At 42.1% G+C, this 20237-nt stretch overlaps 1 long non-coding RNA gene, 2 other non-coding genes and 1 pseudogene across 3 annotated transcripts in view; 3 read left to right on the top strand and 1 right to left on the bottom strand.

The window, feature by feature from the left end:
* The window catches only part of LOC148671272 (uncharacterized), a 170859-nt gene that overhangs the window by 81978 nt on the left and 68644 nt on the right, over nt 1-20237 (bottom strand). The window lies entirely within an intron of this gene.
* On the top strand, nt 763-2685 carry LOC148671279 (GTPase IMAP family member 7-like; annotated as a pseudogene).
* Nucleotides 12065-12136, top strand: trnat-cgu (transfer RNA threonine (anticodon CGU)). The gene has a single exon. It is a non-coding gene; the product is annotated as a tRNA-Thr (tRNA).
* Nucleotides 14778-14866, top strand: trnay-gua (transfer RNA tyrosine (anticodon GUA)). The gene is given in 2 exon segments: nt 14778-14814; nt 14831-14866. It is a non-coding gene; the product is annotated as a tRNA-Tyr (tRNA).

Consider the following 20237-nt stretch of genomic DNA (forward strand, 5'->3'; position numbering starts at 1 on the left):
ACTACAGGTCTCAAGGTTGAAGGGACAGTTCCTGACCAAGAGACACCAACAATGAGGAAGATAATAACAGCAGCTCAGCCTAGCAGTGGGAATGTGGTACCAGGAACATGAGGTTGAGTTTATTCCAGGTGCTGACAGGTGCTGAGAAGCATTAAGCCTGTTTCTCTCTTCTCATCCTCTGAAGTAAAGACACGGTGGACTCTGACTCTGGGTGTGATCAGTTTCAGAGTGAAATACCAACAGGATGATTGCACTGGACTGCACACTCTCCTAGAGTGCTGTTCTTAACTGGATTGAAGAGATTATCTCTCCTTTTTCAATTAACGTCCTTCTACACTCTGCCCCTGTAATAGTATAGTACTACAGCATGACTGCTGTTATTTGAAGGCCAGTAAATGAACACAGATTTTTAAGATGGAATTTGAGTCACTGGAAAAAAATTCTGACATGAATGAAAATCATGAGCATCAGGTAAAACTTTGTAGTTATCATGATGCCCAAGACTAATTCCCAGATGTTTACGTCTTTAAGTTTCTTTCATAATGACTTTTAAGTTTTGACTTTTGAGCAAATTGGTCTCCTGTTATCTGTGGAAAGCTTGTTCTCCTCTCATGTGTATCCTCCCCGATGCTCCTGTCTCTCCTCCTGTTGCAGTGAGACCCAGACTCCAGCCCCGCCGCTCTGAGCTATGACTTGTGCTGCTGGGCAGGACTGGTGCTGGGAAGAGCGCAGCAGGAAATACCATCCTGGGCTCAGAGGAGTTTCCCTCTGAATCCAGCAGCTCCGTGGTCACAGGAGAGCCGAAAGAGGAGAGGACACGTGTCAGGGAGACAGGTGACTGTGGTGGACACTTCAGACTGGCTCCACACTGGACTGTCTGAAGATGACAGGAGACGGGATGTGGGGCTCTGTGTTAACCTGTCTGCCCCGGGGCCCCACGCCTTCCTCCTGGTGACCCCGCTGGGCCGATCCACAGGGGAGGAGAGGAGGACACTGGAGACAGTCCTGGAGATATTCATGGAGAGGGCCCTGGAACACACCATGGTCCTGTTCACCCACGCTGATGATCTGACCAGCAGGACGCTGGAGGAGTCTGTGCACACAGGCAGCAGGGAGCTCCAGTGGCAGCTGGAGAAGTGTGGGAACAGGTATCACACCCTCAACAACAAGGACAGGGGCAGCACTCAGGTCACAGAGCTGCTGGAGAAGATAGAGGAGCTGGTAGCAGGAAACAAGGGCAGCTACTACAGCACTGAGATGTACCAGGAGGCCGAGTCCCAGATCAGACAGAGGCAACTGCAGATCCTGAGGGACAGAGAGGAGAGCAAACAGAGGGAGGAGGAGAGACTGAGGGAGAAGCACCAGAAGGAGCTGCAGAACTACCTCCGCAGGATGGAGGAGGAGATCCAGACACGAGAGGACAAGATCAGAGCGCTGGAGGAGCCGATAGCAGAGCTGGAGGTGAAGCTGAGGGAGGAGAGGGATGAGGGGAGGAGGAGAGCGCTGGAGGAGGAGCTGAGGAGAGAGAGAGGGGAGAGAGAGAGGCTGCAGAGAGAGATGAAGAGAGTAAGAGAGGAGCAGGAGAGGGAGAGGAGAGAGAGACAGGAGATACACAGGAGGGAGATGGAGGAGCTCAGGCAGCACTATGAGGAAAAGGCCAGAGAGGAGGCAGAGAGACCCCTGGACCTGGTGCAGCAGCACCTCAGCACAAGAGCAGTGATACTGGGAGCAGAACTGGGGGCAGCAATAGGTGCCCTAGCAGGAGCCTTGAGGGGCCCAACTGGAGCAGCAGCAGGAACAGTGATAGGAGCTGCAGCAGGAGCTCAGATAGGAGCTTTACTGGGAGGAGAAACCAGAGCAGCACAGACTCACACATTTGAGCAAACACACCCCGCAGACACACACAGCCCACAGACACACAAGAGCACACACAGCCCGCAGACACAATCAGCAGACACACACAGTCCACAGACACACAAGAACACACACAGCCCGCAGACACACAGGAGCACACACAGCCCGCAGACACCCAAGAGCACACACAGCCTGCAGACACCCAAGAGCACACAGCCCGCAGACACACAAGAACACACACAGCCCGCAGACAGTAGAGAAATACAGCAGAGAGACTGAGGAGTTGAAAGAGACTGTAGAAAGATACAGAATAGAGATGGAGGAGCTCAGGCAGAGTTATTTGAGTGACAGAGAGATACAGACAGACACTGCCGCAGGTCAGTCGCTGATCCACACAGTCCTTCCCAGCAGGAGAGGAAGAATGGATACTTCCTGGACACAGAGGGAGGACTTTCCACTGAAACACTGATCTCTTCCTTGTAAGAGATCTGACTCACTGAAAACCTGCCGTTAGTTTCCAATGGTATGAAAAGTAATTTAAAATTAATGTTGTATTTTTATCTTTTTTGTATATGATATATGATGTATGTATATAATTCTTATTGCACTTACTTATATAACAGTATATATGTATATAGGTGTAACAGCAATATTGATACTCAGATGTTTATATTCAGTTGTGGTTCATCCAGTGTCTTCTTCCTTCACAAGGATGAGCATGGTGGGGAACTGCTGTCTGTAATGATTCTTAATAAAGCAAGTGTGTTTGTCCTGATGAAGACTCTGCTGCTGAAATGCTAACAGTTTATTAAAGATATATTTTGCAGTGTAGAGTGTGTGTTCAGTTGACTCTATTGCTCACAGGGCTTTTCTCCAGACAGCACCTCTGTAATTTTGGGGTGTGCTTTCTTTCCTGTTCTCTCTGTATTGTGGCTGCCCTGAACAGCACCCCAGTTCTTTATTAAAGTCTAAATTATTAGTTTAAATTGAAAAACCTTGGGGTGATTCGAACAAACTGCAGTATGTCCAAAATTCAGCAGCCAGAATCCTGACCAGGTCTAGTGCAAATGATCCCATTACTCTTATCCTGGAGTCCCTGCACTGGCTTCCTGTCAAATTCTGTGTGGACTTTAAAATCCTCATGCTCACCTATTGTATAAGGCTCTGCATGGCTTGGCACCTCAGTACCTGTCTGAACTATTATCACCCTACTCCCCACCTCACAACCTTCACTCTTCTAATTCTGGTCTCCTAACTGTCCTCCAAGCCCATCTTCACTTTATGGGTGACAGGGCCTTCTCCTGTTATGCCCCCAAGCTCTGGAACTCTCTCCCCAAGGATATCAGAGAGCCACCTTCTCTAAACTCCTTCGAATCCAGACTCAAAACCCTCTTCTTTAGAAAAGCCTTTACTTAACTGGTTCCATTCTTCACCACTCTGCTTTTCTTAGTACCACCATCCATGGTCTCCTCTATATATTGTAATTGTGTTTTATCTTGTGTATTCTTCTTATTTATTGTTGTTGTCATTCTGTAAAGAGCTTTGAGAAGCCACCTTAAAAGGCACTATATAAAATAAAGTTTTTTATTATTATTATTATTACCTGTGATTTTGTGTGTTTGACTGATGGGCAAAGATCCCAGACAGTGACTGGATCCCTGGATCTCTTGAGTTCCACCAGCAGGATCAGGGAAAGGATTCCACCAGGTGGATGCTGCACATTGGTCCTGGTGGAGGGGAGACCCCATTACCTGTAAAGAGCTTTGAGTGGAATGTCCAGAAAAGCACTATATAAGTGTAAGCAATTATTATTATTATTATTATTATTACCTGTGATTTTGTGTGTTTGACTGATGGGCAAAGATCCCAGACAGTGACTGGATCCCTGGATCTCTTGAGTTCCACCAGCAGGATCAGGGAAAGGATTCCACCAGGTGGATGCTGCACATTGGTCCTGGTGGAGGGGAGACCCCATTACCTGTAAAGAGCTTTGAGTGGAATGTCCAGAAAAGCACTATATAAGTGTAAGCAATTATTATTATTATTATTATTATTATTATTATTATTATTATTATTATTATTATTATTATTATTATTATTATTATTATTATTAATGTGTCTGAACATCTTTTCGAGGCTAAAAAATTAACTGGGATACTGTTGATATAAAAAAGTAAAATATATATAATAATAATATAATCATAAACTTTATTTTATATAGCACCTTTAAAGGTGGCTTCGCAAAACGCTTTACAGGATGACAATAACAATAAATAAAAATACAACAATAAATAAGAAGAATACACAAGATAAGACACAATTACAATTACAACAATACAACAATAACAATAAAGGAGACCGTGGAAGGTGGTACTAAGTAGAGCAGAGGGGTGGAGAATGGTATCAGTTAAGTAAAAGCTTTTCTGAAGAATAAGGTTTTGAGTCTGGATTTGAAGGAGTTTAGAGAAGGTGACTCTCTGATATCCTTGGGCGAAGAGTTCCAGAGCTTGGGGGCAAAACAGGAGAAGGCCCCATCACCCATACAATGTAGGCGGGCTTGTGGAACAGTAAGGAGGGCAGAATTTGAAGAGCGGAGGTTGCTAGGTGGGGAGTAGGGCGAGTAGAGCCTTATAGGTGAGCATGAGGATTTTAAAATCTACACGGAATTTGACCGGAAGCCAGTGCAAGGACTCCAGGATAGGAGTAATGTGAACACTTGCACTAGACCTGGTCAGGATTCTGGCTGCTGAATTTTGGACATACTGCAGTTTGTTCAGAGTAGATTTAGATACCCCAGCGAGTAGAGCATTGCAGTAGTCAATTCGAGAGAATACAAATATGTTGATCAGTTTTTCAGCCACAGTTAATGATAGCATAGGGCGTAGTCTTGCGATATTTCTAAGGTGAAAAAAATATGTTTTTGACAGTATGCTGAATATGTGGGTCAAATGTTAAGCCAGAATCGAATATAACCCCAAGGTTTTTCAATTTTGATTGAAGCTCAAGTAGAGAGCCATCTACAGATAGGATTATAGTCCTGGCTTTACGAAGTTGATGAGGGGTACCAATAAGCATGACTTCAGTCTTGTCGCAGTCACATAGCAGAAGATGGTTTCAAACTATCAACTTCTGGGTTATGGACCCAGCACGCTTCTGCTGCGCCACTCTGCTGACGACTGTCATAGCGTGATTCAACACAACTGCTCTATCTTTACTTTCTAAAAGTGCACCCGAGATGAAAAGTCTAAACGGTAAATGCAGACGTCACTTTGAGCTCTTGGTCTTTCATAGTACAAATCATCACACGCTGCTCTACATGTGCTTGTCTTCAAGATCGGTGTGAACCAAAGCTTCTGCTTTCAGAGGCAACTGATTCTTTCGTCATTAATTCCCAAATCTTCAATGAGAATCAGTGAAACGAAAACCAAACACATCTACACACTCGCGTCCTAGCATGAAAGAAAAATGATGGAAGCATTTGAGAAATACCAAGAGTAGTCTGAACAGCTCCAGTCTATCAACTGCTCTACAAAGTGATCGCTACCTCCACACCCAGTTTATAACACTGAAAACGACTCAGGAAGCACAGCAAAGTTCTAAAACCAGTGAATGCATCTGCATACATAAAACGTCAATTTTTCAAAAGTAAAATCTTCAGCTTTGAAATATTGTCATCCATTTATTTTCGTTTTTCTCTTTTTTACATAACATGCTTTAGAGAAATAAACTGTGTTGTAATTAAGCCTGCATTAGAAAATGTGCATCTTGTTAAATTAAAATCGGCACATCCCAGTGGGCGAAAGATGTAGAATATACGACTATTAAACGCATACCTTAGATGTATAAATGTGCTCCGTAACTGCTCTAGAATGAAATTCTAATATAAGTCTATCATTATACGTCAATTATACGTCTATGGTTATATGTTCATTATACGTAAATGGCTGGAATTCTATTATACAGATAAATTTAGAGGACTATTACACATATATAGTTAAAGGTCTATTATACAACAAAGATAGATTTTATAGGTGTAGAAACTAATAAATAAAGCCAATGATTTGTTTTAGAAATTTATTCTGAAAATATACAATTATTCACACCTGAAAAATATGTAGATCAAATTATACATTATATACAATATTGTAATCAACAAATGGCTAATCATCATAAAAAACACAACTAATCAACTATAGTTACAAATTCTAGTAACATGGCAATATATATATAGTAATGACAAACACAAACTAATTACATGAACATGCTAATATTTAACTCAAAACCACATTTCGATTCAAATATAAATTTTAAAATTTACAACTTCTATATTTCCGAAAATATTATTAATGTAGCACAAACGCTACTTTCTAATAAAGACAGAAAGAAACTGTTTGTTTTGTGTCTCATAGTGATCCTCCTCTCGATACTAATGAAATGTTTAATATGATCCCTCGAGAAAAAAAAGGAGTCAATTTCCACCTGGAATGATTGATGCCCCATCATTTTGTAATATCCCCGGAAGTTTATACAGTAGAATCCTGGTTCGTGGTTTAAATTCAAGGTAAATAAGACTAAAGAAACGAAATGGAAACTTGATGTCGAACTGGAATTTAAATCACCCGAAACATTTCACTACATTCAGCAGTACGTGCCAGAGAGTCACACTTGCTATCAGTTCGATAGATACAGTAAGTTATTAGAGCAGAGGACTGTAGTAGAAACAGTGGGGAATCCTTAGGTCGCTGGTTCGACTCCAGCTCGAAAAAAGGTGCTTTTTGTGTACTTCAATCAAACAGTTAAAATAGCCAATCTTATTCACCCAGACGTTGATCAAAAGCTCAGTAAACGACGAAGCAGAGGCTCTCGTTCCGAATTCAGTTCACGTCTGATTGTCTTGTTTTGGCCAAGATCTGATCTTTGAATTCAGGGACTACTCTGTCTGCTTTGTACAGTAATTCAAAAGTAGATACAAATGTCACGTTTGTATTGTAGATATAATGGTGTTCTCTGTTTTTAAAGGATAGGTACTTAATTGGCTTTATGATTTGGTTTTGATTTTGTATCGTTGTATTATTAAGTTTGTGCGTTTTGTGTTTTTAACGTATTGTGAACTTATTTTTTAAACAAATGCTTACAAAGGCAAACAAGGCACACATCTGTTTATACCAGCGGTGAATTGTACATTTTTTAAAGTACAAGCTACTGTTCACTTTTGGGAGTATAACAGGTTCGATATAAAGTGGCAAAAATATAAAAGGGGAAAATACCCCAGGCTGCGTGTAAAGGGCTCGTTGTTTTCTTGTTAAATACGGCGTACTGTGAACGAAATGTTGCAGAAACACAATCTTTAAAGTGATATCTTCCCTTCCTCTCGTGGAAAGCACACAATGTGAGCAATTGTTTTGTTCTTTTTTTCAAGTTGCGATCCCAAGAGCATCAGACGCACAGTCTGACAGTAACCAAACCAGGATGGATTCTGCTGGGAGCCGGACTGAGCTCATTCTCACTCCCTGTGCTAAAAACAGAATTAACTCTTCCCCGAACATCGCCTACAGCTGATAGATGGTGCTCTGCGTCTTACTGCTCCGGCAATTGCTTTGACGAAAGACAGATCACTTATGCGCTTTTAACCTTCTCGCAGCTACAGGCGAGACTGGCGCTCGCTATATGAAGGCACCCGCTGGTATACCTTCTCTAACTTCCACAATCGCGACAGACTTCGCTTTAAAAAAAAAAGTAGATATAGCCCTGAAAAAAGCATTAGCTTTATAAGTTTTTTACATTAATCTATTTTGAATCAAAGTTTGATGTTTTTTTATTGCAATTTACATTACAATAATAATAATCATCATCATTGCTTACACTTATATAGCGCTGTTCTGGATACTCCACTCAATGCGCTTTACAGGTAATGGGGACTCCCCTCCACCACCACCATTCTCCTGAATGATCACAGAGAGTCAGGACCTCGGTTTTACATCTCAGCCGAAGGACGGCACCTGTTTACAGTTTAGTGTCCCCGTCATTGTACTGGGGTATTAGGATCCGCATGGACCGCAGGGTGTAGGCCCAGCAACAAAAAACAGACGTGTGTCGGGCTCGGCTGCGAGCAGGACAATGACATCACAGGGACAAAGTAGAGGAAATCAAAACGGTTCTATAAAAGACCTGTGTCATCTGTCGGTTTGCACTCTGGACTCTAAATCCTCCGATCCGATTTTAAATCTCTTTAATACCTGAGCTGCGGCTTCTTCCGAGTACTTATTCGTATACTTATTATGTGTAAGTGTATAGATGAAACCTTCATATATTGTTCAGTTTAAATCAAAATGCTTTACTAATACAAGAGAGAAGTATAGTATGAAGGATGTGACAAATTTATGATTTCTTGGAACAAAATGTTTTTTATTTGCGTTCGAAATAAAGCGGAATTTTAGCGCGACACACAAACCCTTTGCCTTTTTTAGAGTGATTTTTAAACAGACAAAAATGTAGAAAACGTGTTTTTTAGCCCTATAATAGCAGGGTCAGTGACGTAATAAATAACGCGTCGGGCATCGCGTCAGAAAATTATTGGTTGGACTGCCGTCTGGCTTGTTGCGTTTATACCACGTACATTCTTTTATATAAATGAACTCCACCTGAAAGCTATAGAAAACACTTTGGGTAAGTTGTCTGCAGCCTCATGCGAATTTCGACAACTTACCCAAAACACTGTACTGTCTGGAGATCAGCTCCAGCTCTGAACTCAATTGCAATGAAAAACCATGCGTAACAAAACTGGAGAACAGCTGAACTTGTGCTCAGTTCGGTGATGAGGGTTCAGAACTGTCCTTGTTGTAATTAGCACGAACTGCACAGGCTCTGAATTAGACCATGTCAATTAGTCTGATCAGTGTAGGACACGTTAATGTAGAATTATTAATAGGTTTGTTAGTTAGTTCAGGTTTACCTACCTGAACTAATGTAGAATTATTACTTGGTCTGTCTCTTGTTTGTATATAAATGAATGTCTCTGACAACTTAATGATAGTTTTACGCTGTAGGTCAGGCGTTGACATATGCACGAGTATACGAAATGTGTCACTCCTGATTCAACTCATGTTCTATAGGAGATTGGCGATTCCTCCTGTTTCTCGTACAACCATATCAGAACAGAAGCCCGTGTCACCCAGCTGTGATTCAAGATCGACTCGCATCTTTATCCCTTTTTTGTTCATGATCATTATTTTCTTTAGTTATGATCAATATTGAACTTTTTCGAAATGAAATGACAATAATCAAACATGCAGGCAGATTTTTTAAAAGTATTCGGAATTGACAGGGTGCCCCTTTGGAACAGTCGTCAGAAAATGTGAGAAAATGAAAGTTATGTAAGCTCTCACACAAAGCATTGAAGATTGGAATCTGAGTGTAAAAAGATACCTGTCTCCCAATGATAGGCAGGGATACACACCATGACTCGAATAGATTCAGCGAACTTTAACACCTATGATATAACGAGTGCTTTGCATGTGTCGAACTTCTAGAAGGAACTACTACAACAGTTGTGGACATAATTCAAAACCGCCGGCAACTTCTGAGAAAATAATGTTCACTCATGGAATTTGGTCTTTGAATGGCTGGCGGGAAAATTCATTTATACTCCTGTTGCACCCTCAGCTGAAACATGTTAAAATAACAACGCAGATTTGTTGGAGAACCTGACAAGAATTATTGGGTTAGCACTGTATGTTATTTGGTATCTTTACTTTATTTTATTTATATATTTTTAATATAAATGTAAACATGCATGCTGTATAATCTATTGTAATTTTAAAATATGTTAGCTGAGGATGCGAAGGGGGCTATTATAGCTTGTGAAACACGCAAGGAACTATAAAAAAGGCTGGTATTTGAATAAAACTGGCGATCACAAGAAAACCACAATTTATGTGGTATCATCATCAATATCCTTCAAAATCGACATTCAAATGAAGGATTTGAAGAAACTATGAAAAAAGCAACAGTAATAGCAGAGGATTTTGATTTTTTCTCTTCAAGTCAGTAGATCACCGTAGAGTTGCGCCCCTACAAACAGCACAAAGGATGAATCCCACCTCCTTTGTTATTGCTACGTTTGTGCCGGTGAAAGTAGCGTTTGTGGTATTGAAAGCATCTCGGAAGATGAAGGTGCAGTCACTTCCACATGTCATGATACCATTAGATCCGACGACAAGAGCTGAAGCCCCCCAGTCCAAGCCAGCAATGTGAGGAAGATGAGCATGGCGGAAGGTAGTGTGGCCGAGCTGTCTAAGGTGCTGGATTTAGGCTCCAGTCTCTCTGGGAGTGTGGGTTTGAATCCCACCGCTGCCAAATGTTAGTGTTTTAAGACATGCAATACGATCAATAAAAGCTCTTTTTGTTAGTCTGTTGAGAGGCTGCGTGAGGTGTTTAGAAATAGACTTTCAAAAAGACAGGCTGTCAGCTTAACATCAAGGCAGAAAAAAATATTTTGTTTTCTCAACAGAAATTCTCTTTGGCACTTTCAGCTTTATGTAGGGAACAACATCTGCCGAGATCACTTTTAATATTGGCTGTGTTAGCGAGCTGCTTTTCCCTTTGAAACTTTTACTTCTTTATGCTGAATCACTGGCAGGGGTAAAGCTTATTAAATCTTTTCGCATAGCGCTCCATCAGAAATACGTTCTCCTTGGTCAAAACGGGCACAGAAAGTTTTATAAGGGCAGCCTGTTTTGCACCGTCTAAATAACGGACAGTATGCGAATAAGCTTTTTAATAACAGTATTTACAATATAACCCATGTTCAAAAATGCTTTTAGCTTCTTTTAGTCTAAGAAACAGGGGTGTTTTAGCGGATTGTGGTCTTCAATTAGTAAACGCTGAAGTGTTTCCCCGCTCGTGAGCAGATCTGGCTCCATTTAAACAGAATCCTGCTCAGCTTCTGCTTTCACTGCAACTTTTGAATTGAGCCCAAAGCGATAAGCAAGCTGGATTATCAAAGCTCATTAGGTACTAGAGATCACGGTATGTTATCAGGTAAATGCAGTCCCATGTATCCTCCGTAATTTCGAGTAAATACCAAAACACACCATCCGCGACCCACAACGGGAATAAGCAGGACTTGGTTGTTCAGAGCGTGAGGCAACTATCGCCAGGAGGGGGGTTTGATCCTCGCTCTTGCTACTATTTGAAATGCCATCATTAAAGACGCGTAATAGAGATTTTTGCAGATGTTTTTTTATGCTCCACTATACATTACAATAATGAAAACAAATCAATTAGAAATATGCAATACAACGTCGGTTCCCGAAAATAAAATCTGTTTTACACAGACGTCATTGCTTTTGAGATAAACCAGATTGTGAAGACAACTGCGCCCTAGCTCTGGAAAATATTACTCAAAGGTTGGAAAGTACAACACGTTTGTACGTTTGACGTTTACAACAGGTAACATGGCACTTCTCCAGCAAAGCAACTCAGGTTAGTGAACTACTAGTGTATTCAATACACCTCCATCCGTCCATCACTTATCAGGATGGTTGAGTGTTCTAAAGCACCATTCAAAGCCCTCTACAGGTAATGGGGACTCCCCTCCACCACCACAAGAGCACCATGATCAAATACTTGTGTTTTTCTAGCTCTCATGGGTATTCTTGTCTCCAGATCGAGGTGTGGGTTCAAATCCCACTCCTACCAGCTACTCTTTTTCCCTGTTACATTTTTCCCATCTTGATGTGCTCGCTGACAATGACAGGAGGAGGAAAACAGAGAAACCGCTTAGCAGGCACATGATGGACAGGAAGATTCATGAACTATTATCATGAAACTATTATCACAGTAACACAACAGTAAACATTAAACGCTCAGGTGTTTATAATTACTCGGGAGCAGATCACCCTCAATTTAGAAAAAACCTTTGCTCGTCCCTTGCTTTCACAGCGATATTTGAATCGAGCCCCATAGCGTTAAGAAAGCTAAATTACACAAAGCTCATATGACATTGGGAGTCACTGTACCCTATCACTTTCCGCTTGCACTGTCCTACTAAAAGATTAGAGGGATCAGAAAGGACACAAACAACAATGAATCGACGATTTTGAACTAAAAGGTTGCAAGCTCTACCGACTGCGCCTCTTGTTCCTCTATTACAACAGTAAAACTACTAGCGTTGATTCAACATAAAGTAAGCTGACCCTCTCCCCACGATGGCACGGTGGCCAAGTGGTAAGGCGTCAGTCTCGTAAACTGAAGATCGTGGGTCCGAACCCCGTCCGTGCCTCTTTCATTCACTGCCATGTTCCTTTATCTAAGTCTACAAGTAACATGGAAACGTCTCCTCTTGTTACTCTTTCTGTGGAAGTGCACAGTTTCCTGTTAAAGCCAAAACGTAAATCTAATATATTGTAACGCTTACGGCCGACAAGCACTGTGTGTAAGAGCCGGCGTTCCAGAGCAGGTGACGTCACCGCCCTTCCCTGTGATAGCAGGACTACAGCTACTGGGCTGTAGAGAGATCTCTCTTTAGCTCACGGGTCTAGGTCGCTGCAGAGAGACGCGGAAGTCCCGGGTTCGAGCCCCGGACGGTGCAGGGGCCGACCAGATGCGGCAAGGGCGCCTGCCTGAGCCCCCGTAGCATTACAATATGAAATTTGTTAAGAACTTGATTGTCTATTCAAAGAGAAAAACGAGAAAACCTCTTTATCAGAAGTGGGATTGGAACAAAATCCCCAGGGGAAACTGCGACCTGAACGCAACGCCTTAGACCTCCAGCCAACTTGCCTCTGGCGTTTATATTGAATTATATGTTTTATTTCTTTTTACTCGTTGATAAGAAAAAAAGTGAAATCATGTAATTAGGGAAATTTCTTTTTTTTCATGTGGAAAACTAGCACAAGCAAATGTAAAGTTCAGAGCAGCACTCAATAAAAACGATCAGAAACCGAAAGCGCTACTTATGCGGATCAATACATTCCCATACCAGTTGTTCTGCAGAAGAAATAAGAAGAGCCAAACTCAAACTCAAAGGCATATTTCTAATTGGTTTATTTTCCTGATTGCAATGTATTGTGAAGCATAAAACCCAGCTGCATCAATCTCTATTACGCGTCATTTCTAAAGGTGTTTCAAATAGCAGCCAGTGCAGTATTAACGCTTTTGGAGCATGTATTACATTGTAAATAGTCTTGTTTAAATAAGTTTAAATTCGCACACTGTTATTTAGACAGCGCAAACCTGTCTGACCTCATACAACTTTCTGTGCCAGCTGAGTAGATCTTAAAGCAGCTGCAGCCAAAGTACCCGTAATGGCAACACAGTGCTTTCAGTTCGGCTTTTCTTATTTCTTCTGCAGAACCACCGGCATCGGAATATACTGATCCGCATAAGAAGCGCTTTCGGCTTCTGATGGTTTTTATTGAGCGCTGCTCTTAACTTTACATTTGCTCAGGCTAGTTTTCCCCATGAAAAAAATACATTTCCCAAATTACACGATTTCACTTTTTTTCCTATCAACAAGTAGAAATAAATAAAACATATAATGCAATATAAGAGCCACAGACAGGATGCCTGGTGGTCTAAGGCGTTGCATTGAGGTCGCAGTTTCCCCTGGAGACGTTTGTTCAAATCCTACTTCCGACAAAGAGCCTCTCTCATTAGAGTGGAAACGACAGAATCTCTAAGTGGAAAACATTTCCACAACATCTCGCATTTCACGTGTTTAATGTTAATTGTCTTAGTGTTTTTTTCGGTGAATGATGGCTCTCTTTTCTTGCAGGGTGACGGCAAACTTCTTCAGAGACGGAGTCTCCCACGCACGGCTTTTCTTTATCAGGACCGAAGGTAACAGAGACAGACTTCAAATTCAAATGAATTACTTCTTGAGCATTTATGACCGGTAAAAAGCTGAGAGCAGAAGAAAACGTCATTGGAAATGAAGAAATGTCTGCTGACAGTAATCAGAGCTCGCGCTCAACTGCGGACAACCCCTCCTTGTTAGTACAGTGTTGAGTACCCCTGCTTGTCGCGCGGAAGACCGGGGTAAGTTTCGGTGACAGGGTGCTGGTTTAATTTTTTAACAACCTGACTTCAGTTAAAAACTGTGTACTATTTACTAAGTTTCAGACTAGTTATTGCGGTAGAATATGGAGATCATATCTAGCTCTGAGCTCAACTGCAACAAGAAGTCGTGCTTAACAAAGTCAGAGCCCAGCTGAACGTGTGCTCAGTGTAATGCCCAGGACTCAGGAGCATTGTTGTGGTTCTAATTAGCACGAACTGCAGGGGCTCTGAATCAGAGCCTTTCAATTTATCTGTTCAGTAAATTAAAATGCAAGACACCTTAAAATGGGATTATTACTTTGTCTCTGTCCCGTTTGTATATAATCAAATGTTTAAAAGATACCAGTAAGGACACACAACTACTAATGGGATACTTATTGGAAATAATCCCAAAACAAGCACGTCTGGCAGCTGGTAAACCCCTGTAATAATATTTGCAGTGACAAAACACTTTGAAGATTTGCAATCTGTTTAAATATGGATTTACTAAATTTCAGTTCTCCGGCATAACTGAACTCTCACTGTTGCATACTAAAGGCTTTACATGCATTAGCTGTGATAATGCTTCTAATAAACACAGAATGAAACTTAGTTTTGTTCCTCATGGTGATCCTCTTGTAGATCCAAATGAAATGTTTAATATGATCCCCCAAGAAAAAAAAGGAGTCCATTTCCGAATAATTGATACCCCATCAAACATTTTTTAATATCCCTGCAAGTTTATACAGAGAATCCTGGTTCACAGCTTAAATTCAAGTAAATAAAAAGGAAACGAGTTGGAAACGATGTCAATCTGGGATTTAAATCACCTGGAACATTTCACTACATTGGGCAGTATGGGCCAAAGAGCAGTTACCAATATCCCTTTGATAGCTCAGTTGGTCGAGTGGAGGACTGTAGTGGGTAATAGCAGGGAATCCTTAGGTTGCTGGTTCAATTCCAGCTCAAAGGATGGCGCCTTTTGTGTACTTTGTTTAATCAAAGAGTTAAAATAGTGAATCTGTTTCATTCAGACGTTGACCAAAAGCTCAATAAATGACGAAGCAGAGGCTCCTGTTCTGAATTCACCTCATGTCTCATTGGAAAATACCCCAGACAGCGTGTAAAGCTCTTGTTGTGGCTGTTGTTTTATTATTAGATTAAAATGACGTATTGTGCACTAAATGTTGCAGAAACACAATCTGATATTTTAATAACTTTTATTTTAATAATTTGATAATTTGAGCATCCTGACTGGTTGCATCACTGCCTGGTATGGGAAGTACTCCGCCCGGGATCGCAAGGTATTGCAGAGGGTGGTGAAGTCAGCGCAGCTTCTCACCAGCTATGAGCTACCAAGCATCCAGGAGATCTGCTCAGCTAGATGTCTGAAGAAGGCCAGGTCCATTCTCAAGGACCCCAGTCATCCCAGTCACAAACTGTTTTCCCTCCTACCGTCCGGTTAACTGTACCAAAGCATTCGGTCCAAGTCCAACAGACTACGGAACAGCTTCTACCTCCAGGCAATAAGACTGCTAAATAGCCAACCTGTAGCTCCTATGCAAATCACCTGTAATGGCTACATGGACACACAATTCTCACTATATTCAGCATAACTGTATATATTGCACACACCATGGACACATAACAGCTCTACTCATATTGAGTTTTCTTCCATTTCAAAAATGTAACCTCAATTTTGTGATTTTTGTGTTCTTGTGAATTTTTGTGATTTTTGTGATTCTTGTAATTTTTTTGAGCTCGCAGAAAAATACATTTCATTGACAGCAACTACTGCTGAACACCATATTGTTGTGCATTTGATAAATACACTTTGATTTGATTTGATTTGATTACCCTTTTGCCCCTCGACCTTACACCTCGCTTTCTGTTTTGGATTGTACGTCTATCTCCGTATCTCCTGGTTTACGAACTACCTTTCGCCTTTTGACCACGATATGCCTGACGTTTCGGATTATACGCCTATTTCAGATATCTACCTGCTCCATCGTCTGCATAGGATCCGCATACCTTTTTCATTGGAGCTTCCTTTAAAAATCTTGTGGCTTCTTCCAAATAACGCAACAGTTTTTCTGTGCCTATTTGCTGTTTTGATTTGTGGAAAAGGTTGTCAATCAGTGAATGTTTGACCACTAGAAATTTAGAGTGGGTCTATAAAGCTGCTCAATAAATTGGGGCGATCTGAAACCAAACCAAAAGGAGCGCATCTTCCCAGATGCACTTCCTCAGAGCGCACCTAATCGCCCTTTTGCGTAAACGGAAGGGTTTATCCCCAAAAATTAAATGGCAAGCAGAGTGCCGAAAAAGCCAAAAGACGGCTGCTCAGGTACTTGAAGAAATATATTCGGGCGATTCATGGGAAGACTAAGATGTGCATCTTCTTTTTCTGAAGACGCCTTTGATGAAGGACTGGACCCACTGCTGGATTGTGAGTATTTTTGTTTTGTTTATACAATCCAGACCATTGCTATTATTAGTTATAAACCTCAATAACACCATTAGATCGAACGTTATCTGTATATATGGGAATGAGAAATTCTTATTGGTTATATGTTGTGAATATGAGTGGTCTTTTTGAGTCTTATTAGAAACAAAGAAATATTAGATTTGCAAATATTGTTTTCTGCAAAGAAAGTCTTTGCATGTTTTTGTTTTACTGCAAATATTGAAAGGTAATCCTTCTGAGTCTCATGGACAATGCAGACAAAACAAACGTTTGGCTATTATAGTTGTAGGGAAAACCGGTTCAGGGACGCCAAATATGTAATCATAGTGGCTCTCTGAAGGCACCAGTTCTGTAGGGTTTGGGCATTTACTGAGACAATTATTAATTGTAGCAGTAAATCACAAAGTTGATTCTTTTGATGGCTTTAGAATCCAACCATGCGACATAACTCAAACAACGCGCACACACAGGTACTAATACACGAGGATACATTTATTAATACATAGAATATGCATGTAAACCTAACAGATCTTATCGAGAGGGTTATCAGAATACAAAAGGTATATATTCAATCAGTTACAAAGAGTTACACATCAAGAGGACATACGTTCAGTATATCATTCATTAAGACCGTTTCGTAAATGAACTTGGTTACAACGTCTACATTAGATACTCAAACAAGTACATAACTCTTAGGAATTAAATTGATATCAACTGGTTTGAATAACAATTGAATTCTCGAGCTGTAATGCATTGAAGTTGAATACTCATCCAATCTTTGGGGATTCAGATCTCCTGCGGGCACAAAGAAACAGTTGCAGGCTGTTGCTGTCCAATCCGCGCTCTCTGGCTCCGTGCCAGGCTGTGCTGTGCGGCTTGCGACGGTGCGCTGCTGATGCTCATTGTTGGCTTTAACTAGCAAAGTTTTTGCACAGGAGAAAAGATGACTGTGGGTCCCAGCAAGTCAGGAAGAGGACCGGTTCATTCCTGATGAAGAGCTAGTTCTGAATAGTGATTCAGCTTTCCACAGTTCCGACCTGTTCACGAGGCCTGCTGCTGGTTACTCTCTGGCAACCTCCACTCTAGACTCTTAGAACAAAGGAAAGTTCTGGCACTCGGACACACTGGCCGTTCCGTGGTTGTCCGGGCTGAGTCTCAGGATGGTCAGGAGGCGCGCTGCGAGAATGTCCTGCCCTTGGGAGCCTTCTGCTCCTGGGCCGTCCTGCCCTGGAATTCTCCTTTGAATTCCCTTTAGAACAGTCCACAGAATCCTCTCCAGAATCTTACTGAATCTTACTGACTCTCCCTGAATCTCTCAGGCTCTCTGTGTTGCCTGTTTTTACCTGGAGGAACTTCAGCTCATTGATTGGCTGAAAGTTCCATGGGCATCAGAGTCCCACGTGGGTTACTCGGCCCTACCAGTCCCTGATTGGTTGATCCAGCAAGGGCTGGAGAACTACTGTTCACCAAGTGGATGGACACACATGGGTGACCATGTGTAGTACCATCCACAAGGCATACAGTGGAGACAGTCCATCACAAGGTGAAAAAACTCGATGGGTCTTGGCAGGTTCAGGATGGTGTTGGGAATAGGAATGGCAAGGACTACAATCAGCACATGGGGGTGGATTTTTTGGATGCTCTTATAAAGGATTACAATTTGGCCCACAAAACTAGAACATGGTACAAAGAACTGTTCTTTCATTTCATTTATATTGTGGTGGTGAAAGACTCAATGTGAGGAGCAACAGGTAGTGGTTAAAGCCCAGGTTAAGGGGTGTTGGGGGTGAAAGCAGTGGATTGGGTCTGACTGAGCTCATTACTGACCTCACTGATGCAAACTCTATATGGGTTTGTGTACATGGGGTTGCCTTGGAGGCTACATGAGCTGAAGGAAAAGAACCCCTTTGTCATGTATCATGAAAACATCACCCACTGCATTTTAAAATAATTTGAACAAGAGCAATAGGGTACCGCTGGAGTTTATAGACTGACATAACTGCATGAGTAACTGGGAGAGGAGAGATGCAGTTCAGGAGGATTAGAGCTCTACAAGAACATATCCCCCACTCTCACAGCAGGGCCTGTTGTACCCAGTACAGTACTGCTGATCTAGAAGGCAGTTGATGAGCTTTTGAGCACCCAACTGAGAAACAGGTTCAGCCCTGGGAATAAGGGACAAAGAGGGAGATTCTTTATCCTGAAGTGGTAACTTGTTTTACAATAGCAGACAATATAAAGAAACACAAACCCCATCTTCTGGTTCTGCTGCTGCTCCACACAGGTTCCACTGGGAACAAGAGGGGCCAGGAGCTCGTGAACAGTAATCAGGGTTGTTGCTAAAGGGTGGAGCTGGAGAAAGTTAGATGCAAAGTGTTCAAATATAACGCATTCCACATGCACCCTTATTCCCACATGCTCGCATTCCACTCATTCTCACATATCCAGGTGCACACTCTTTCACAAATGCTCACGCCGTAAGTGATTAGCCTATCACTTTTCCCTGCCTTCACTATTTCAGTTCTCCTCTTCCCCCTGTTCCTCACTCACTGTGGTAGTCTCCCTGAGCTCCTGTAGTGCGCATACTTCTCCAACTCCTTTCTTTTTTGGATTATTACTGACATTTACCTGTTTCGTGGTTTTTCACTCTCGCCTCTTGTTTTTGGATTTGTTTGCCTTATTCTACTGCCCTCTACCGTGTTTTGGACTTATTGCTTGTTTATTTGGTTAAGAATTTTTGCATTGCGTTTTTGGACTTTACTACTTTTTTTTACTCTTTCATTTCTGATACCAGACTTGTCAAGTACTGAAAGCTTGAACTTCAGAGGAGTGAAACACAGGGGAGAACCCACCTCTCAAGTCCCAAAGGCCTGCCACTATGTTTGCCCTGTGCAGAAGATAAAAAGCACAAGAAACAGAGAGCAGACCAGCTCCAGTGTGGTAAGCTCAGCACCTCAGTCTCAACTTCTAGTGGTCTCATGAATAAGATGCTGGCCTCGTACTGCTGTGTCTGACTGCCTGCTCATCTCTGAACCTGGCTATGTTGTACTCCTGTTTGAACAGGAGGTTACCTAGAGCTTTGAAACCTGTTCTCCCTCAGAAACTGTTCGCTGAGTGAGAGGAGAGGACAGACAGGCTAGATGGGCTAAACTTGCTTCTCTTACCTATCTGTTCAGCAGGTACCTGATCCAGCAATCTGCTGTGAGCTGGATTAGCTATTGGATATTATAATGAGACTCACACTGGCACTGACAGAGCAGTCTGCGACTCTCCAGACTGGACTGGTATCTTTAGAACATGTGGTCATACTGGTCATAATGTATTGACGGATTAATCAGAGATATGTATGTGATATAATTCAGGACTACGATGTCACAGGAAGACAAAGGAGAGAATGGAAGTACTGCAGGTTCCAGAAATGTTTGTCAGCTGGAATGAGTACAGAGATTGAGTACCAGAAACCGGGCACTCATTCTCACTACCACAGAACAGTCAGCTGGCTAACAGTGGACAGCAGGCGCTGACCTGGGAGTAATATCAGTGACCCTGCTTGCCTGAATGTTGTGTGAGGACAGACACTGCAGAGAGAGAGATTAATGAACAGGACTCTCTCCCACTCTTTCCTTTTCCAGGGCTCAAGGTGAAGGACAGCTGGGGGGGGGGGTCTTACAAGAATGTGCGTGCAGCTGAGACATCTGTGTCAAGGGCATCCCATGAACAATCTGACCCCTGAGACAACACCAGGCAGAGAGAGGAGCAGCTCAAACACTGCAGTGTATCTGATACACCATGAACAGGGGACAGTCTATGGAAAGTCACACAGGGTCCTTGCTCCGGGGTTGTGCTGGGTTGATAAGGGGTGCTGTAGGTCTGAAAA

This window comes from Lepisosteus platostomus, chromosome 5, assembly GCF_059453375.1.
Source record: "Lepisosteus platostomus isolate fLepPlt1 chromosome 5, fLepPlt1.hap1, whole genome shotgun sequence".
In the NCBI taxonomy this organism is placed as follows: Eukaryota; Metazoa; Chordata; class Actinopteri; order Semionotiformes; family Lepisosteidae; genus Lepisosteus; species Lepisosteus platostomus.